Raw genomic sequence first — 22,981 nt, 5'->3', positions numbered from 1 at the left:
GGCAAACTTATTACTATGTAAGGCTAACTTAAATTATCTCATTAAAAAGTTCAAAAAAGTTTACTTTGAAAATGATTTGTTATCTTCGAACTATTTAAGGGGAAAATAAAGAGTAGGATCTATATTTTTCTGTCGCATAACGTATTCATTAAATAATACAGATTTTATTATTTTCAAATTCAATTCAACATTGTTTTATAAGAATGTCAAGTAGAAAATTGCTAACTTTGCTTATTTATTTATAAATTTGCAATCAGTAATAATATTTATTAAAACTATTGTAAATACTTTTTTTTCTCCAAATCTCATATAATTTAAGAATTTGATAATTTTTTGGCTTAAAGGCATTCTGCACTTTCTAGTATCTCTGAAGTTGATAAGTTTTCTTTTCATTTTTTATGGAACAAGAATTTAATATTTTCTAAGACAATATTTTCCAAATAATTTTTCTGCTAATTTTACGTTGTTTAAAATTAATATACAATAAATATTATTTAAAAATTTCAACTTGGTTATTAATAGTGGTTCATTATAATAGTTTTAATTTGGTAGAAATAATTCTCGATAATTTAAATTTTATTTTACTTCACTGTTTACTTATTTTTACCCAACAAGTAATTACCTCAATATTATTCAGCATCAAGTTTTATTTAAAAATTATTCATGCTTTTTTTAATTATCGCAATTATATGTAGGCTTTTTCTTTCAATTTTATTGAAAAAAATTCCATTGTTTTAAGCTTTAATTCGAAACTAAATAAATGAAAGAAAATATTATTTAAGTAGTCCTGATTCATTTGCTAACATCAAAAATTTTTGAACCAGTACTGTAATAATTTTTTTTTATTTAAGATGAACATGACTAAAACAGGTTTAGTTCCTGGGTAATAAATTCTAAAAACTAGCACCCTATCACTCATCATCGCTATTATCTGATGAATAAAAACATTTTTCAATTTTTGATAAGAAATAGCAATAATAAACTGCTTATGTATGCCGTTGCAAGTTTAAATGAGGTGTTCTTCGATCACCACCCTTAAGAGGTCCTGCCTCTCCCAACCAAACTGAACTGTTGAAGAGAAAGAGACAAAGAAGGAACATTTTAAACGTTCTAATTCTCTTTCTTTAATATTTACAAATAAGCAGATGGTGGATGGTTACTTTATTTGGAAATATCTTTTGATACATGTAAAATACAGGATAGATCACCCAATAAAAATTTGAGATGTAAAAAGTTTGGTATTTTAGATTTTCAATTGATTTTTTTTCTGAGAAAATTCTGACAATACATTACTGCAATCAACAGTCTTCGATAGGTAGTTAAATAGTTGTCTGTTTCTAGGTTTTTAATAAGAATCTGTGTTTTTATGCAATTGATGATATAAAAAATTGTTAGCGTCATCCAAATAGCTTTTCATGAATTGTTAGCGTCATCCAAATAGCTTTTCATGAATTGCTAGCGTCATCCAAATAGTTTTTCATGAATTGTTAGTGTCATCGAAATAGCTTTTCGTAAAACTGCAATAAAATTAAAAATTGAAAAATCTAAAAACTGAGAAAAGTGTAATTTTAAATTACTCATTCAAAACCACAAATCTTATCATTTTTTTTTTAAAGTTTTGAAGAATTATTCATAGATGTTTAAAAAATTATCAAGAGCTATTTCTTTTAATCAAACCTGTTTTGAGAAGCATTGTGCTGTCTAATATTCTACTAAATTTTTTTTATAATTGGCTTTTAACAGCCGAAACAATTGTGAGTTTACAACTATCAATGTTCACCTCCGTATCCTTGTAATTTTGAACCCAACCCAGAAGACAAAAGAACTAACTCTTGGATCAAGCATTTGAACAAACTAGCTGTCATGGAGGACTTTTTTGATAAAAACATCCCGCATTTGCGTTACATGGAGATGCAATCCACGAAAGACAAAATCTATCGAATCACCAGTGAGGAAAGGCAAGTTTGATAAATAAATATGAAAAACTGTTTATTTGACACATTAAACTTGGAGGTGTTTTTACTGATTACATTTCGTTTCCTCAGGAATTCAGACATATTTTGATGTTTCCACTATACACCGAAGAGCCATTACATTATGACCACCCTGCTAATAACATGTAGGACCATCTTTAGCCCTCAAAACTGCTAGCACCCGCCATGGCATTGATTCCACAAGTAGGTAGTCTGAGGTATCTGGTACCAAGCGCTCACCAACTGGTCCTGCAATTCCCTCACATTGCGAGGGGGTAGCGTGGTAGCACGAATTTGGTTTTCCAAGTAGGACCACAATTGCTCTATTGGATTAAGGTCAGGTGAATTTGGGGGCCAAGGCATGACTTGAAAGTCACTGGAATGTTCCTCGACGATTCAACCCTTATGACATGGGACATTATCCTGTTCGTAAACACCATCCCTCGCAGGAAAAACTGTTGCTACGAATGGATGAACCTGGTCTGCAACTTTGTTCAAGTAGCTTTCAGACGTCAGGGATTGTTCTATGAGGATTATGGGTCCTAATGTGCCCCATGAAAACATTGTTCCTGGGCGAGAAACCATGAAAACCTAGGCGAGCCCATTGTTATAGATGGAGGGTGGTCATACTGTAATGGCTCTTCGGTGTATATATTTATAAAAACTATTTACGAAACTATCGGGGTGCAACTCCAAAAAAATTTTTTAACATTGTGTGAATAAGTTTTATATTTAATATTTAATAACCATATCTATAGAAAAAAACATATTTTAAACTGATTAATCATTCATTACCCTCTATAAGTCTTTCACAAAGAAAAAATATATGTCTCGAATCTCTTCATCATTGAGATTTAATCACTGAACATATCGAGATAGGCGGGAAATGTTCGCTAAGAGAAGCGTGACCATTATCCTCCTTTTCTCCACATCCCTTAAGTATCCAGGAAACGGGAACTTTTCCGATTCTCCAGTAATTGCGTATCCCGGACGACGTTTCTAAACAATGCAACTCTTTCCGTCAGGTGTCTCCACAACAAGTTGTACGATGCAATTCGAGGGAATTGTTGTCAGATCATTTGATATCGGACACTTCGTTTACCCATTCGTGATGAAGAATTTTATCTTCATACTGCCTACATTTGCAGTAAAAGTAACGCTTAGTGTATTATTACTACTTCCTTGTATTTAGATTAAATTTAGATTTGGATAGGAATGGATTTAATGTACAGTTGGATTGGATTGAATGAAGAGTTAGATTGGAATGAATGAAGAAATAAATGGCACAATATCCATGAGCGCTGATCAAAAATGATAAGTACGTAATCAAAGGTTAAATTTTACACAATCTTTGAATCTACAAAGAAAAATGAAATTAACGTTAAAAACTTAGTTTGTCGCAAAATTAAAGGAAGGGGGGCAAAGGTCACTAAGATACCTCGGGTTTATTTGACTTAAGTCTCATGTTTACCTCCAAAAAAGTTAACACTCTATATTGTATTACTTTCTGAAATTTTTCAAAAAATTAAATTATCAGTAAAAATAAATTCATTCAGCGAATTAGTTGTAAAACGTATTCTTTTGATCTCTCTCATCAGGAATTTCAGGGTAGAATTACTTTAAGAAAATAATATTTTGTAATTAAATTCAATATTCATAATCAGTAGTAAAACATAACTTAAGAAAAATAACGGTGCAAATTAGGAATTATTTTATGATAATTTCAAAAAATATCTACAGAAAAACTAGAAGATAAATATGTGTAGTAATTACCCTTATAAGCGAAGTTTAATTGTTTATAAGAGCTGCAAATATTTCATTTTCAAAATAAGGTATATATTTGCAACAAGGAAAAGAAATTGAATTCAGAATAAAGTTAATTTTTTAGATCTCCATGTTAAATTGATGATATCTTGTGATTAAAAAAATTAAAAAATTTTAATATTTCAGCAAAAATAGATTTAGGAAATAATTAAATACACCGAAGAGCCATTGCATTATGTCCACCCTGCTAATAACATGTAGGACCACCTTTAGCCCTCAAAACTGCTAGCACTCGCCGTGGCATTGATTCCACAAGGTGCTGATAGGTAGTCTGAGGTATCTGGTACCAAGCGTTCACCAACTGGTCCTGCAATTCCCTCACATTGCGAGGGGGTAGCGTGACAGCACGAATTTGGTTTTTCAAGCAGGACCACGATTGCTCTAATGGATTAAGGTCAGGTGAATTTGACATGACTTGAAAGTCGCTGGAATGTTCCTCGAACCAATCCACGACGATTCGACCCTTATGACATGGTGCATTATCCTATTGGTAAACACCATCCCCCTCAGGAAAAACTGTTGCCATGAATGGGTAAACCTGATCTGCAACTATATTCAGGTAGCTTACAGACGTCAGGGATTGTTCGATGAGAATAATGGGTTCTAATGCGCCCATAAAAACATTGTTCCTGGGCGAGAAACCATGAAAACCTGGGCGAGCCCATTGTTATACATGGAGGGAGGTCATAATGTAATGGCTCTTCGGTGTATATGAATATAATACAATGGTGAAAACATTTGTGTAGACAAATGTTTTTTTTTCTTTCCTTCCTTTATTATTGCACTGGAAAAGAACTAACAAAGCAAATAAAACTGAACCTGGCTCAAACCAGTATTTGGGAAAGCAAAAACAGGCACGGCCTGTGCACTAAATAAGGAAACACTTGTTCAACATAGGAACTGGCCGATACCCTGTCAGCCAGAGAAACAGATCTAATAGGGTGCTTACAACTACACAACTCTCTCATCGTTTCCTACCGTTTGCCAAGGTCAATATCAATCCCCGTGGCAACCCACTCTTGCACCAAGGTATCCTTGAGTTCATCGATGGTTGTTGGAGATGGTCTTTGAGCTGCAATTAAACGTCCAAAGGCGTCCATTACGTGTTTGATGGGATTTAGATCAGGAGATTTTGCAGGCCACTCCAATTGTTGAAGATCCTCTGATTGGAGGGATTCTTCCGCCGATTGTCCCCGTAGGCATGGGCATTATTGCCCGTAAAGGTGAAATTTGGTCCATATGCTCAAAGGCAGCGTCTCACATAAGATTCAAAGACCTCATCCCTGTACCATTGATCTTTCAGAGTACATTTATCAAACACATGAAGATCGATAAGCCGACCATCAGACCACTTCGGCCATAGTGGTCCTTTCCTTTTCGACAGAGTTAGAGGGTCGATATCCACTCCCGGGCTCTTTCCAGATTAGAACACACTTCGAGTCGCTGTCCAGACTGAATCGTGACTCTTCACTGTAGAGAGTCCCTCTCCCAATCATCTTCTGTCCAAGACAGGTCTTATCGGTACCATGCTAGATGACCTGTGATCGGACAACCTCGTGTCTTCCAATCATCCGCCATCTTGTGGCACCGTCTAGCCGATGACGACTGGCATTACTAAAGATGAATAAACAAAAAATTTCAAAAACAAAGATTGGACCAAGCTAGGGTGTTTCAAAACGTCCTTACGCTACAAGCATCTCTGTGAAAATGAGGTACCTCTACTATACAAACGCGGTCACAGCGGCACTGCCTTATGACGTCGCAGACCTCTGTGGGGTCAAAGGTGACAGCAAAGAGTTTAGCTATCTGATACCTTATTTGCATATAGGCGTTGCTTATTTTCTTCTTTTAAATAAAAATACTGTTCCTTCCGTTAATTTTTTTCATCAAATGCACATTAGAAATTGTATAATTCAAAATAAAAATTTAAAAAAAATTATGTCAAGTATGTGATTTTAAAAAGGATATTTTCCTGTATGAAACTAACCATTTTACTGTATGAATCCTTAAATATATCGTCAGAAAAATAATAAAAATTAAATAAATCAAATTCAGAAAAATATTTTATTCTGAAATGGCCACACAAAAAAAACGAAAATGGCTAACATTGATCATCAAAATGTCTTGTATTTAGGTTTCATTTCTTTGGAACAGAATTATTTTGAACGAACAGAATAGCAAAACGGAATAAATGAATTCATTTGAACCAAAAGAAAAAATTAGAATTAATTAAAAAAATAAAAATTGTTTAGCTAAAAATGTAAAAAAAGAAAAAAAATGGGAAGGAGAGACATATCACGTCAGTGAAAAAGGCAATAGTTTTCTTTCATTTTAAAATTAAGATAAAAATCAGTTCCATTTATTTTTCGCTGGTTTTTCACCTTCGAACTTTTTTCAAATCTATTGAACCGCAACTGTAACCCACACAGCTCTTTTCTTAAAAACTACAAATACGCGGAATGCAAAAAAAAAAAGTTGATGAAACTTTCTCTTAAAATCCCGCTCAAAACTTACCAAAAATAAAACGTCAAAAAAGTATCTCAAAAGTTCCATTTCCACAGTTTCTCATCTTTTTCTCAGTTACGTGAAATAAGAAGAAGAAAAAAAAAAGTAACCACTTCACACTATGCCTTTCACTTCTCGGTCTCTCAGATCACTTTTTTTTCTTCTTCCTCCTTTTCATATAAACTCTCGGAGAGACTTGTGCGGGTGTATGTTTTGAAAAGAAATTGAAGCATAAAAGTAAGGGGTGGCAGATATTTTACAAGGAGAAAACGTTCGTCTTCTGAAAAGTCTCTCAACTCCTGCGACCGAAAATCATCGGGCGTACATAATTCGTGTGTCCAACCAACAGTGAACAGATAATTTCGCTTCGCCAGGGAGTTAGAGCGGGTGAATAGGGAGGCCGGGTCGACGGCAGCCCGTGTTCACCAAAGCGTTAAGCCCTGCTGTCGAAAAGGGGACCCGGGCACCACTTGGGGCGTTAAAAGGGCGGAGGCAAGGGCTTATCCTGCTGTAAAAATTTTAATAATTCCTGCGCGTTCGTGGTACCAGCTGCTACTGGTCTTGGTGAGGAGACAGAGGGTGTCGAAAAAGAAATATTAAACCGAGTCTCAAGGAAATTCCATCGTCAGGAGACAGGGATGGTGTGCCACTTTTGGTCAATTTCGTTTCACTTATGAGCTTATATATTTTTTATACTCTTCTTGTCTCAAGTTTTTAATTTCTTCACCTTCTATGCGCTATTTTTACCGCCTTTATTTTTTAGAATTTTCTAAAAAAGTTTTTAATATCATAAATTGTCAAAGACAACAATGAAAATAAGGAAAAACAATGGCACTTTATTTATTTTTCTAATCCCTCAATAGTAGTAAAGCAGTGGTTCCCAAATGGTGCTCGTGGAATCTTCAAGTTCCGTGAAGGGCCACAGGGGTTCTGAAATTTCAAACTTTTCGAATCAGCAATGATTTTGAAACTTGTAATTATATTTAGAGCAAAATAATAAACTATGATTTCTTTGATAGTTTCATTATTTTAATTATTATTATTTAAGTAAGATACCAATAAAAAAAAATAGTGCGTGGAGTCCCTCCGTGCGGAAGAAGTTAAACTTCGCAACCTGCGACGTTTATTGTAGAAGAATCAGCAGTCGTAGAAGGATCACTAGTTCTATTCAACGACTCTTTTTCTTGCTCCTCTCGCTTCCGTGCTCTGTAATCACGGTAATATTGTGCATTTTTCCCTCGTGGACCTCTTGAACCGGTGGAAGTGCTTGTGGTTGCCTCATCGTCTCGCCATGGAAAATGTATTTGTATTAATACTGTATGTGAATGCGTCATAATGTAATTTCAGAAGAGAAACAATCAATTGATATTCACAATAGACTTACCTTGACATAACCTTAAATCCGTCGCATTGTCCGTGGGATTGTTTTCACTCATTTTTGTTATCCACTAAATTTGAAAATAAAAAATACTACCCTTTTAAATTATATGTGTATCAAAACAAACTAAAAAAATATTTATAGAAAAACAATACTTTTATAACTTTTATTATTTTTATGCTAGTGAGAACCAAAACAATATGGAAATGAATGAGGTAAAACTGGATTATAAGAATTATAACTTCAAATGTGGCGAAATTGCATCAGTATTTCTCGTCGAACTTTTAAATTCAAAATGAAACGACGAAATTCAAGAATATTGAATTACGTTCTCTAAATCTCAGTAAACTGTTCTTGACATTTAGAGTTCTTTTTCAAAAACTGTAATTCAGCTTATTTTACTCATTTTCAGCTAAGGTATACACCATAAACAAATTCAGAACTAGACTAATACCACTCCAGGCCTGCGAAGGTGTTCGACAGAAACCCATAAGTTTAAGAGTTTTTGTTCTATGAATTATGGAAAAAAAATTCTTTCTTCACATTAAATATTAGCAAAAAAATTAGTAGTCTTTCTTTGGTTGATATGTTCATGGCTGTTTATAAATTTTTATATGTATTTAGGGTTTCAATAAAAGATGCTTGATCGGATAAAGTTCCGTAGATGTAAGAAATTGGGAATTGTTGTGGTAGAGTATTCAGATAAACATGATAGAATGATCATACGATTAGGAATATTTTTAAGTTATTTTAAGACTGTTTTTCAAAAGTTTTACCAGCATAAGAAGATCATTTTTTGCAAATAAAATATTTCAATAATTTTTGTAGATTTTTGATAGTTAATCATGACTGTTAGGTTAAAATTTGCCTATCTTTAGACAATGTCCATTCTATGCTATTTATGAAAATGGAGCGAAATTTCAATTTAAAGAAAAGTCATAACTTTTGGAAAAAGAAGAGCATTTGTGGTCTAAATATTAATTCTGATAAATCACTTCAACGTTGCATTACCTGGGCTCATAAAAGAAATTCAAAATTGCCAAGTTTTAAGAAGTTTAATATTTTTTTAAAAATTTAAGTTATTTGTCCGTTCTATAAGCCCAGACCCTTCTTTACAGTCCAAAACAAGTAAATATATTTTCCGTTTCGCACTATTCTGAGTATTAACTGAAGTTCCGTTTCTCATTTTAATAAGTTTTTTTGAAACTCTTTTTATTGATTTTCATTGACCAATTTTTCCCCTTGTTATTTTTTTCTGTCTTTATGGGTAGATGTTAAAATTAAAAACCAGGATTGTTTTTCAAATAGCATTGAGTTTTTCGTAAGAAGAGCTTCGGTAAAAATTACTGAGCTTTTTGGTGTTCTCATACCTAACACGGTAAATGTTACCATTATTAATGTCACCATTACGTTAAATTGTACCTCTTATAATTTTTCATAGCAAAAAATCTATTTATAAAACGTTTACTTTGAAGTGCGAAATCTATACTGAATATAGTAAGCCTGTAAATTAATTGTATGGTGTTTTTAAATACAGTGGAATAAAATATTTAAATACTGGCATGTCTTTACAATATAAACTTTAGTTTTTGCCATTGATATTTCAAAAATTCTGCATTTTCAGTAAAAAACGCTTTTACAATGTCTTTTATAAATAAATTTAGTACATGAAAAAATTTTTAAAGGAAAAACTTGAGAATTTGTATAGATAATCTGATCAACGGAAACACAATAAAAGCAAGTAGTGTAAAATTCAACATTAATTGATGTAACGAACTTTAATACAAAATTACAGGACTTACTATAGAAAACATTTATTTTAACATTCTGTTAACAAACATGTTAAATAATGGCTAGTTAATAATATGCAGCTTTAAAAATTCAAGACTGGTTGAATCTTTAACCTGGATCATTCTACCCTGCATACAAAGTTCTTCTTCTTAAACTTGTACCTTGAGTTAAATGAAACTATATAGCAATTTGAATGACTATTTTAAGAATAAATTCTTACAAATTTTAAGCTATGAAAAATCCATAAGAACTTTAATTTAAATTAAATGAAACTATATAGCAATTTGAATTTCAAAAACTTATTACCAATTTTAAGCTGTGCAAAACTCTAGAACAATTTTAATTTAAATTAAACCAAACTAACATTTAATAATTTGAATGAGTGTTTTAAGAATATATTCTTACCAATTTTAAGATGTAAACAATCCATACGAATTTTAATTTAAATTAAATTAAACTATAAAATAAATTGATTGACTGTTTTACGAATGCAATCTTGACATTTTTAAGCTGTAAAAAAAATCCATAAGGATTTTAATTTAAATTAAATCGAACTATTCAGTAATTTGAATGACTATATCAAAAATACGTTCTTGCAAATTTTAAACTGTGGAAAATCTATAGGAATTTTAATTAAATTAAATGAGACTATATCGTAATTTGAATGGTTATTTTAAGAATGCATTCTTACCAATTTTAAACTGTAAAAAGAATTTATGAGAAATATAAATAAATTAAATGGAATTATATCATAATTTGAATGACAATTTTAAGAATACATTCCAACGAAATTTAAGCTATAAAAAATTCAAAAGAATGTTAAGTTAATTTAAATAAAACTATCTAGCAATTTGAATAAGTATTTCCAAAAATTCTTACCAATTTTAAACTGTAAAAAAATTCATAACAATTTTAATTTATATAAAGCTGCAATACATGATAATTTGAATGAATCATTTAAGAAAACATTTTTACCAATTTTAAGCCTAAGAAAATACATAAAAATTTTAATTAAATTAAGTGAAACTATATGGTAATTTGAATGACTATGTAAAAAATACATTCTTGACAATTTTAAGCTTTAAAATCCTTAAAATTCCATAAGAATTTTTATTAAAGTTAATTAAATTATATAGTAATTTGAATGACTATATTAAAAAAGCATTATTGACAATTTAATGCTGCAAATTCCATAAAAATCCATAGGAATTTTAATTAAATTAAATGAAACTAAATGGTAGTTTAAATGACTATTTATATTAAGAATACATTCATACCAATTTTAAACTGAAAAAAATTCCATAAGAACTTACAAAAAATAACAAATGCGATAGTATAATTCTCTATAAATAATTAAAATGCAATTTTCTCTTTAACCTAGACTTAAACCAAATTAAAAAGTAAAGAAAAGTCCTGGACATTAATTAGATGGGCAATCAAATAAATCCTCCCTTAAGTTCCCCACGAGTACAAACCGTTGGTGCAGTACCATCCTAAAAGAAAAGTTCTTCCTGCATCGAAGATCCTGGAAGATAAAAGCCACAATTACATGGAAATCTTCGTCCGGCCATCAGCCACCATTAGAGGTTTCTCTAATTAAAGCGGGAATCCGGGATGGAGAAAAAGAACAAAAGACAATTCACTTGTGGTCCGGCAGCCGGATCCCCCGTGGGGACTTAGAACAGACCTGATGGCCTGCGGGTGACCCCCTCGGGAAGGACCTCTACTGTCTAAAGTGTGGACAGGGCCCATTTTTCTTGTGATCCTCTAGCCCCTATCGACTTGAATTTTTTTTTCTTTGTATTGCTCCTTTTCTTGAGCTCTTAGATGGCTTTTGTTCACCCCAAGTTTTATTTTTCTTTTTTACTCCCACCGAGTCTTTTTTCTATGACAAGAGTGTTTCTTAGAAACAAATCTTTGGATACAATGTGCTGGGATGGTCTTATTTAGTTTTGGAGAACAGTTAAACATTAAGTGGAAATTATGTAACATTGAAATGGATTTCTATTCTATTATATAACATGTAAGTTAGTTTTCGTCATAATATAGAGATATTATAATATCGAATTATCGAGACATTAAAAGCAAAGATTTCAAATCTCTTACACTGTAAAAAAAACTTCGGATCATATTACGGTAAAAAATAACGGCACCCTGGGCACATCATTCATAAAATCCCTTTTTATCGAAAAAATATGTACCGTAATATTTATTGGATTAGATTAATTCAGTGAGTTTACAGTAAATATTACTGTAAAATTTAAAGTATATTATATTTTTTTTATTTCGTAAAATTCTACAGTAAAAGTGGAATTTACGGTAAAATGTCCTGGTATCCTGAGCGTCGGCACTATTTACCGCAATTTGGACCGGAATTTTTTACAGTGTAATACATGAAGGGAATCGATAGGACACTTAATTTATATCTAACTTATTTGTAGTATTGGTTTCTGATTAGCTCTATAATTTTCTTAATTTTTTATGAGTACAATGCATAGAAATATTTTGTTTCTTACATGAAATCGTATGATGATTATTACCGAAATCAATTTCACCATATCTCTGTAATTTTTTAAGCTAATCGAAATATTTCTGCCCCCAATTATGAAATTCTTTTAACAAAGGTTATTCCATTCCGAACTAAAATCATTTCTGTTTAAAAAGAAATTTGAAATTCAACAATGAATTCAACCATAGATTAGTAATTTTTTGTTTTACAAATAAGCATATTGTGCAAAATAAAGTTTCCGTACCAGAAAGACTTCTTGGTCGACGATGTTCACTAAAAGTTTTGTATTGCTTTTCAGTCTATCTGAAAACTCTTTTAACTCATCAATCAAAGAATTTATATAAATCAAACCTTAAAAAAATGCTATAAAAAGAAAAATTCCCAATATTGCTTTTCAAAGTTGACTTATTTTAATATTAATGTACACGGAGAAAAAAGTTCTAGCAAAATACTTTACTGTATGGTAAAAGCAATTCGGGTTAAAAAAAAAAACTCAGTTTTGTTAATAAAACTAAAACAGTATTTAAACCATTCATTTTGTTAATTTTTCTGTTAATATGATAAAATTGTTTAAAGAAGATTTTGGTTCTCAAAATTATAGTTCTTATTACCATACATTTAGTAATAAATACAAAATTGAAGTAAATTTAACGAAATAAATGTTGTTGTTTTTTTGCCTTGCATTAAGGTAATTATTTCCAAACTAAGGTAATAATACCCATAAAGTTAATATTATGATAAGATTACCAAATTTTGCCATATTTAGAAAATTTCAACTCTCATTATAAAATAATATTTTTTTTATTGCTAGTTTCACCGAAATATTTACGAAAGTGCCTCGGTAAAAATTACTATAGAAGTGTGTGATACTCAGAAGAAAAATTACTAAGAAGATAGTGTTCCTATAGAGCCAGAAACACGATATTAATTATTCCAGTTGTCCTGACCCTGCTTTATTTCTCATTGTACTACTTTTAAAAGTAAAGCGATAAAAGAATACAAAAAACTACATAAAAAAGAAATAGTAATAGGAAAAACTGGTTGAAATGTACTTTAAAATAATTAGAAATAAAATGAAAGGAAAATGAGAAAGTGAATATGAGTGGTTTAATTGCCATAAAAAAACATAAAAAGAGAAGCAAATAAATTTAGAATTACTCTTTATTTACAAGCTCTCAACCTAAACAAAAATATTTTTTGAATATTACATGCTTTTCCAAAAGCTATACTACCAGGAAATATAAAGTAAAAATGTTTAAATATGTGGAAAAAAAGTATAAGCAAAACTGCAGAATGCTAAACAATAAATAAATGAAAATAAAAGCAGATAAAACACTTTATATATGAAACCATCTATAACATGAAGCAGAAATATTTCACACATATTTTTTTACAGTTTTATAATTTATATAAATTTTTTCCACCTAACTTTTGTAATTTTTTATTACTTAATTTCATGATGATAATAACATAATCCTATAAATCAATACTGGGAAAAATATGGGAACAAAGACAATACATAAACCATTCACATATAAGAACAATCACAATATGGGAACAAAGAACTAGAAAAATAAACTAAAATGGTTTGTTGGTGTCATAGTAATAATTTTTTGGAATTATAAGAATTCGTTTTGAAAGTAAAATTAAACAGAATTCATTATCACATCAAATTAATGATTATTATATTAATGGTGGACGAGAATAGTTTTAAAGTAAATAATTATTGCTATAAATTTTCTTAGTTATATTTATTTGATTAAACATAGAGTTAAAATAAATATTAACAGAAATATTATAATTTCAACACTAAATCAGTAATATCGAAACCAAAATCATTTCTCTTGTCACGTAAGTCAATAGAGCAATTATTATCATGTACTGATCAAGAAAGTCAAAGTATCAGGGTTTTTTAAATAGAAAGTATTCTTCAGGGTAAATATTTTTAAGGAACTAGGAGGATATTAATTAGGAGGTTCTTCCCGCTGCTCGCTCCACTCATCAACTCCCGTGATTGCTGCTCATTCATCATTATTTTTTTCTTTTTAAAATTTAATAGTTGTCAAAAAACAAGGATCATTTAGTTTGCAAAATATGTAATTATTATAATTTTGCAATCATGGGGATTTCGAAGTAAGATTATTTTGTTAATATGTTAATCTCAACGAAACGCAGATTATCGAAATAGCCAACTGTACTTGGAAAAAAAATTTAACTTAAGAATACAGCATGCATAAAACAATAAGCTGAAATAAATTAGAATTATTTTAGCGATATACAAAGAAAACCTCATATCGTTATAACAGTACAAATCAAAACGGTTTTTATATCTTATGGATTGAGTTTATTTTATGATTTTAAAAATTTCAGTATAAATATTAAGATTTATGTCTAGTAACAACATTTAATTTGTTTTTCTCCTCCTCCTTTCTTCTTATTTATTTTTATTTTCTACTATTTTGCTTTTAACATTTTTGCGTCAAATGAAGATCTCGAGAGATAAATAAATTATCCTACATCAATGCATAAAAGTCATTATTTAAAACAAAAAAGTAAGAAAAAATTCGTGAAAAAAGTATTTAAAATTGCTAATTGAAAAATTTCAAACACTTTGGAATTGTGAAGAAAAAATAAGGAAAAACTCATATTAAGTTTCTTTGCGACAAGTATTTTTCAAATTAAATTTCAACTATCTATTTGCAAATCTACAAGCTTCAGGTAGCTCGCATGCTAATTTCTATAACAGATTTAGAAGTTAGCAATTTCAGATTCATCAAATACAAATTAGCGAAAGCTATTTTTTTATTTATTATTTCCTGTACACTTTGAAACTTGCCATTTTAGTAGCAAAATTCTAAGTCTTAGAGTTTTTGTACAGAAAAACAAAATATAACGGAAGTTCAATACCCAAACTTCCCTATAAGGCCTGAGTGACGTTCTTTAAGATAGAGATATAAACTTTAACCTAAGTAATTAAAAGTAATTAGACCATTAATCTGTAAACATATTTAATTGTTAAAGTATAATTTTCTTTCGTTGTAGTGCAGAAAAACATTAACTAATAAAGAAGAAAAATGATTATCAATTGGATGTAAAAATGTTTACCATTAAAAACAATTTAACAAAACATTCTCAGTTTTTTATATCACCTTTTATATATATATAATTAAANCATATATATATATATATATATATATATATGCTCGTCGAATGGCTGTACCTCGAAGACCAATTTCCAAATTTTAAATAAATTTTGTTATGATATTATGGTAAATGTTTCTGTATCAGAATTTAGTGGTTTTTCTGCAGAAAATTTATAAGTGACATAATTATTAAGTCCTATTGTCATTAAATTAGCCTTTTCGAATTTCAGGTATAATAACTTCTAGAAAAAGAATCTTTTATCACTGTCACCTATTTTATTTTAACCTACGGAAAATTATGTGAATACTGAATTTTCATTTAGTTACTTATTTTAAGTTGCTATTACGGAATATTTCCTTATAAATATCAGCATTTGTTATACATTTTATAAAAATTAAGTTTATTTTAATTTTTAAGGTTTAATATCTTTTTTAAACCTATCAAAACTATTACTGTAGTTTTGAAATTTTGCTATGTATTTTTAAAGCTTAAAAAATTGAAATTTTATATCTAAGTTCAAAAAGAAAAATAATAATACAATTTAATGAATAAAATGAAATAAAAAATATTCTCAAATATTAATTAAAGACAATACGCTGAACAATGAAATTCATAGAATTTTAGCATGGGAAATAGCAGAAGTCGAATTCATTTCCAGAAAAACTATGACCTTAGCTCTCAGCTTAGAATGATTAAAAATGATATTAAGGTTTAACAAATCTAAAATTTCTTTAATCCCATCAAATACATAAAATTAAAGTCAGAAACGTGTATCTCTTAACATCAAAGCTTAGCTCCCATTTTATGAAAGGTAGTGTACCATATTGGTAACAAAGGCAAATTACCACTGAAAACCGATACTAACACCATCTGGGAATAGAACTAAGGAAAATGCATAACGGTTTTCCACTAGATGAGGTTTCCCGAGATCTGTTGCGGTCCCCCTCCCTTTATTGTCACCCTACACCATGACTCATTACTCCCCCCCCCTCAAGCACTGACCACCCCCGCACCCTTAACAGCGCCACCTATAGAGAATGAGTGTCCTTCTCTTTGTTCTCCCTGACAGCAACACGCATCCGGCCAAAGAAAGAATATGCGCGTGCATTATGGGTGAGTTCGGTTGGCCTGACCAAGTGTTGGTGACAGATCTGGTGAATGAGGGAGGTGAGCGATAATTATAATAATAATAATCCGGACGAGGAGTGTCAGATAGTTTTGACAGGAGAGTATTGGAGCGTGCCTGGGGTCATTTAAATGGGGTTAGGGGGACCTTTGTATTTGGTAGTAGGAGGGTGAAAAGATGCAGCATGTTGAAAAATCTGTACATGATAGGGTGCATGCATGTCAAAAAATATTGTGAAGTGTTTGAGTGATGGTGAATCAGAATCAACTTAATTTTGGGACCCTTATTCCTGCACTTCTAGTTTTGATCAATTGAATTAACTCAGAGTAAAATTAAAATAAAAAGCATCGAATAAAAAATTTTGCTTGTCTTAAAATAAATATTGTTTTCTATTTAAGAAATAATAACGCTCTAACATAGAGCTATTATCCATAACCCGAAAAGTAGTTGGGTTGTTAAATTTAGGACTCATGGAAAATATATACTCATCCATTTTTCTGTTGTTCTCATCTTCATCACATTATATCTACATTTATGCAGGGTGCCCAGTTATGAACACCTTTAAATTATACTTCTTTAATCCTTGTCACAAATAAAAAAAAGTGTAAACATAAATGGGAACAACAAAAAAAATGCGATGAAAAAACTAAAAGCGCAATCGAATTCTAATGAATAACTAGCGACGTTGGTGGATTAGAAGCAACGAAACCTGTTCGATAGCCGGAGAAAACAAAAAGGGGGAAATTGATTATTGGAAACTTGTTCAAATTTCAGCTTGCAAGCAAACTGGTTTTGATGTTTTTCATTCCGCCTCCTTTATAAGTGACTTAGAAATATTCTTACTAACCATTTTTCTTTTCTTCCCCTCTTAAATATTCATTTGCGACCCATAATGTGTATATATTATTGGCTACATTTCTGACAAGGATTTTAAGAACATTTTTTAAGGGTGATGATAGCGAAACATCCAGTCAAAAATAAGCTACAGAAAAGGGGGGAATGCAGTGCGAAGACTGTAGTGATTTCTCCAATTCCACTACAGCATATTCGAGGTTGGAGATCTACAAAATTACAATAATTTGTGTACTGCAGTAATTTTAACCTCAAAAATTATACAGTAAATATCCAGTTGTCTTAATAATAAATATTCTGCTGTTAAGATGCAGTTGTATTGTCCTCTGAAATTCTGCAGTTGAGAAATACTGGACCTTTTTGTGTTAAGTCATGATGTCCATCTACGAGTTAATGAGAGTTTCGCATTCCATTAGTCCAGAATCACGCATGAAGTCGGAAACTCCTCATGAATTGAAGAAATGGAGGAAACATTGAGGGATTCGAACCACCATTCATCCGGACATGTGATTGCCAGATTAATCCTCTCAGCTAAAGTACGTATAGTGCGCAGAAAGAAATCCGCCCTCCATAAATTTTGATGTACTGGTCGTATCTTCATATTATTAATATACAATCTTAGTGGTTCGAGGGGGTTACCTCAAATATGTTAATTAATTAGTGCAGATGATAAGTTATGAAATAAGACACGAAAACGCACATTCTCTGAATAAGAACAGTTCGGTCAGGAAAGCGAACCCCTTATTGTTAATTTTATTTTTTGCGTAATTCACCGTATGTTGAGAACTTTTTAAGAAAATTGAAAAAAAATTGCACACTATTCTAAAATCCTTTTATCCAAAGGAAATTTGACGCAAGAAATAACTTCAGGTAATTATTAATTATTTATTATTATTTTATTTATAACAGCTGAGAAAATTTTGAAGGGCAATTTTTTGCATAATTTTACATGGAATAATACAAATTTTGAGCGAAATCTGCCGAATAGATCCTGAGAAATGGAATTTTAAAAATACGACTTTTAGTATGATTCGATTATCAATACAAAAATTATCAACGGTTAAACTTTTAGAAATCAGAAGCAATGTTGGAAGATCTAGCGCCTGCTGAAATGCAACTACAGAGTTGAAATTGGACGTGCTGAAATGGTCATTTTCCCTATTAAATTTAATGTGATTTTTTTCTCCTTTTTTTTCCTTCAGAATCTTGTAGGATATCATCATATCTTAAATCAGAAAAATTTACAAAAATCTGAAAGAAAAAACGAACTTATTACAAAAAGAAATATTATTCACATTTCAAAATCAGTTATTTTAGTATCAAAAAGTTCCTCAAAATAAAAATGAAAAAAGATTAAAATATTACTCAAATTTCAGAATCAGCAATTTTAGTATGAATTAAGATGTCACTCTTAAAGTCATGATGTCACTCCTAAAATTATCCAAACACACTTTGTTTTATGCAGTGTTATAAATTTCATTTTACTTTATGTAATTATTTGTTGTATTTTTTATTCATAAGGCGTTTCAAAAAAGAAATTTTAAGGTTCGAAAAACATAGTAGCAATAAGCCAAACAGCATCATCGAGCTACAAAAATCAATTATCTGGGGTACTGAGTTATGAGCTGTATGCTAAGTGTACCAGGGTCCACCAATTCAATGAAATTGAAACTAAATGAGCAATGAAACTGAAAAAAATTACCTGAGGATCATATAATTCACATGATCATATCAGATTTACAATTATGAATGAGTTGAAAGTAAAAATATCAAATTCAAAAACGAAAAAACAATAAATGAAATAATGTTACTTGATTAGAAACTTATTCGCTTCAAAAATATGCAAATTGGAAATAACAATCGGAATTATAATCAGGCACCCATTTTCAAAACTTGTCAGACGTGAATGAAAAGAAACAGTTTTGAAATATAAAATGTAAAGTTGTCAAGTGGGAAAATAAAGGTGAGAAACAAGACTAGCAAAACTACAGTAGCCGAAAGAGAATTCCATTTTTCATTTGCAACTTTGCGTTTTACATTTCAAATCATTTTTGTTTTTTCTCATTCATGTCTGGCAAGTCTTGAAAATGAGAGCCTGTGTTTGAGCGCTTGAAACATGTCGACTATTGTTTGCAAGGGTGAATTTTAGACTAGTTCAAGTAATGTCTTGCCGCTTCAGTTTCTTTAGATTATTTATTTAAAGTGAAATAATACTTGGAAGAAGAAATAAATTAAAAAATGTTAGTTTAATTTTTTTTTCGCCTGTTACTGTTAAACAGGTGCTGTTTAATTTATTATTTTTACGAATTTTAATATAAACAACCAATATGTAAAAGATGTTAAAGTAGTTAGGGAAATTTCGTGACATTTATTCCATGGCCGATTTCGAATTTTATCTATTTATTATCATATGCGATTAAAATACAACAACATCAAATTAAAATCAACCGATGAAATAGTAAGTATAGATATTGAAGTCATTTGTAAGCCAACGCTGCTCGCCAAAGTCTGTTCGTGCCACGCCAAGACTTCAGCTAATAAAAAACCCAATGCTCTTTCCCGCTTTTGGATCTAAGCACTACATTTGATGAACGTAATTAAGAAGAACTTCCGCCGAATCTGTATCTGTCTCGATGTTTCTCTCTAATATGGCTAATAACCAAAAAGCTCTGTTCGTGTTTGGGGATAAACTTTCAAAGTTATCTCTCAAACTTCACCCACTACATCTCCCCGACTCTCCTGTTCTAGCTCCAGGGTTGTGACAGTTCGATACAGAGTGACACTGGTGTATCTGCTTTTAAATTAGAACTAAAAATCAGTCGTCATTTCGTAAGCGATAGTTGGAGGTGAGATATTTGAAATAAATTTAGTTTTATTAACAGAGAGATGTTATTTTAATTAATAGGGTATTGGTTTAAATTTGAAATGGTAATATCAAGTTAGAAATAGTACTGTCGTATTAAGTTTTAAATTGTTTAAAAATAGTCAGTAGTTAAGTAAATTGCTTTAGGCAATACGTTAAATAAAATAGGAGGTATTACATACATTTTTGAATATATATATATGCTATAATATTTTTTTAAATATTGCTACAAAAAATTAAGCAAACTAATTATTGTCTAACAGCAGTTAATGTTTAAAAAGTAATGTTTTACTGCATACTTTGATTCGGCTTTAATATATAATGTGTTTCAATATTTAAAATTAATTGTTGTTGTTGTCATTGGCCATTAAGGCAAAGGAGGTGCGATTGTTCTTGTTTTCCAGTAGCGCCATCTATGGCCAAGAATTTGACTTCTGCCACACCCGTTTATAGGGAAGAGCAATTCATCCCCAAATTTATTCATCTACAAATTGACCTGAACCAGAAAACGATCAATCTGCAATTCAGTACCCCCAGTGGTATAATTTGTTATAGGAACATGGAGGACTTTGTGATCTGACAGTTTTAACGTGCGCCAGTCACCATTTACTACACGGGGAGTCTTTGGCCATCTGGATTCGAACTTCCGTTCTCACGAACGTAAGTTCAGTTAATTACAGATAAAACATCATAAATTTAATTTTAAAAAATATCTATTTATTTAAAGGGGAGATACTGGTACTTATTGATTAGGCAAGTTTGCTACCTGGTTCTTATAACCGATAAGTTCCAAAAATTCACTTTATTTGACATCACTTTTCAATTTTTATAATGTTACACAAGTACCATTCATGTATATCCCAAAATTATTTGCGTCATTTTATATTGAACTCAAAATTCAGTTCCATCAATGTAACTTTATATCTAAGCAAGAATAAAGTTCTGCCAATAGAATTTTAAATCTAACTCAAAACTGAGATGAGTCAATTACATTTATTCAATTCAAGTAAAGTTTAATCAGTCTCACTTCAAGTATAACTTAAAATTAATTTGCGTCAATAAAATAAACTGCTTTTGAGGGGAGTTGAAATATTTCTAAAAACATTTCACTCAAAAATTTAAAAAAATCTTTAATACTCATGAGCATCTTACTGTTTAGAACCTGCCAAAACCTTTAAATTCTTATTTGATAATGTCCATTTTTTCCTATATTTAACCTCCTTCTTATTACTGCATTTTTAAACTTCCTGTATAGAAATTGTACATTTTTTTAAAAATAAGGTGTGTAAGTTTTATCACTTCTTCATTAGAAACACGCAAGAAATTTGGATTGACGTTGTATAAATACGAATTTAATTTATTTATTTTAAAGTTTAACATTAAGCAATAAACTGGTAAAGAAAATTAAAAAAAAAATTTTTTTAATTATTGAGATAGTTTTGAAAATTAACGCCTCAAATATAAACCTTAATTCATTAAAATTAAAGTGCTATTTTTATGAATTCAAATTGGCAAAGATAATTAGACAGTTATTTTTATTAATTTCAACCCACACTGGAACTTTCAGTCTCTTTTTTTTCACGATATAAAAATAAATAGTTCTAGAATATTTTACAAAATATGTCTAAACAACTCTTTTTAAATGCCGTAGATCGAACTTATTTCTTCATATATAGAAAAATTCAAAATTAAGCTATTTTCTGTTGCGCAAAGTCACCACCAAGGGGACATGACTACTTGTATTAATATAAATATGCAGAAACCTTAAAATCATATTCATATAATATATTAAGTAGCAACAATGATTACAAGTAATAACACTACAAATTGTTACAATAACATCTAAAGCTTATTGCAATTATAATGTTGCAATATCAATTTTTATTACAACTGCAATTATGCTGTGTAATATTAATTATGATTAATGGTAATTGGTTGCATTTTGATACACAAAAATTGCGGAAAATAAATTAATATTTAAAAACTTTGTTAAACAGTATTACATATAGAACAACAACGAATTGAAAAGATAATATTTTTAAGAGCACTGTGAAAAAGGGTTTCTCAAAACACAGCAAAAATGTGTCAAAAATTGTTCTGAAACAAATAATAGTCGAATTTAAAAAATCCTTGTACTCAAAGTTAAAACATCATATACTCATTTATGAGTGAAAAGCATAGCTTCAAATGAGGTGTACAGGAAAAAAACTCGAGGGAGAGTACTGTTGACGGGATTTGAACCGGCTTCCGAGATTGTAGCCGGAGACTCTACCCACCATAATTGTACAGTTCAGTCCAGGGAGAATTAAAAAGCTTTACAAAGTGAACGCCGCAGTTTCACATCACGACATACTAATTTCCAATTTCAGAAGGGTACAAAGGATTGCAATTTCGGAAAATGTGGTCCCAATAGCTTAGTCAGGAGATCGGTAATTTAAATTTCATTTTTGCTCATTTAGTTATATTTTAAAACTTTTAATCGAATTGGATGTATGTCATAAGGTATCATGTTGGTGGTCATTATATAAAGGCCTCCTAACTCACCTAGCATGGGGATGTACGACTATGGTGTCTAGAGCATCCTACTCCGATCCCGGAGTTCCTTAGTTCGAATCCTGCCAGCCTGTATACATATCTGTCACATACTTCTGCCTCCACGTCCCTATCGAGAGGGAATCAAATTGAGATCAAAATTGATTCAATCAAAATTGAGCAAATGTTCATTCAATTTTCAATCCACGGGGTTTTTCAATTTCGACTATATTTATTTCGGAGTTATTTTGATAAATTTTTGTTCAATTTTAAGCAACCTCTTTTTGCAGTGCATAAAGATACGTCATGTATTTTTGGAACCATTTATTATGAAAAGGAAATATGAAAGAAGAAAATGAATTAGCAATCTCTTTAAATATAGTAAAAATTATTCTGCAGCAGCTGCATAGATTGTTTATTTTCATGTAAATTACATATTTTCATAAAAGCATTGCAATCAGAGTTTTTAATAAGTACTCTTTCG

The sequence above is a fragment of the Parasteatoda tepidariorum genome, chromosome 4 (genome assembly GCF_043381705.1).
Source record: "Parasteatoda tepidariorum isolate YZ-2023 chromosome 4, CAS_Ptep_4.0, whole genome shotgun sequence".
NCBI lineage: Eukaryota > Metazoa > Arthropoda > Arachnida > Araneae > Theridiidae > Parasteatoda > Parasteatoda tepidariorum.
Note: the sequence above shows the minus strand (reverse complement) of the source record.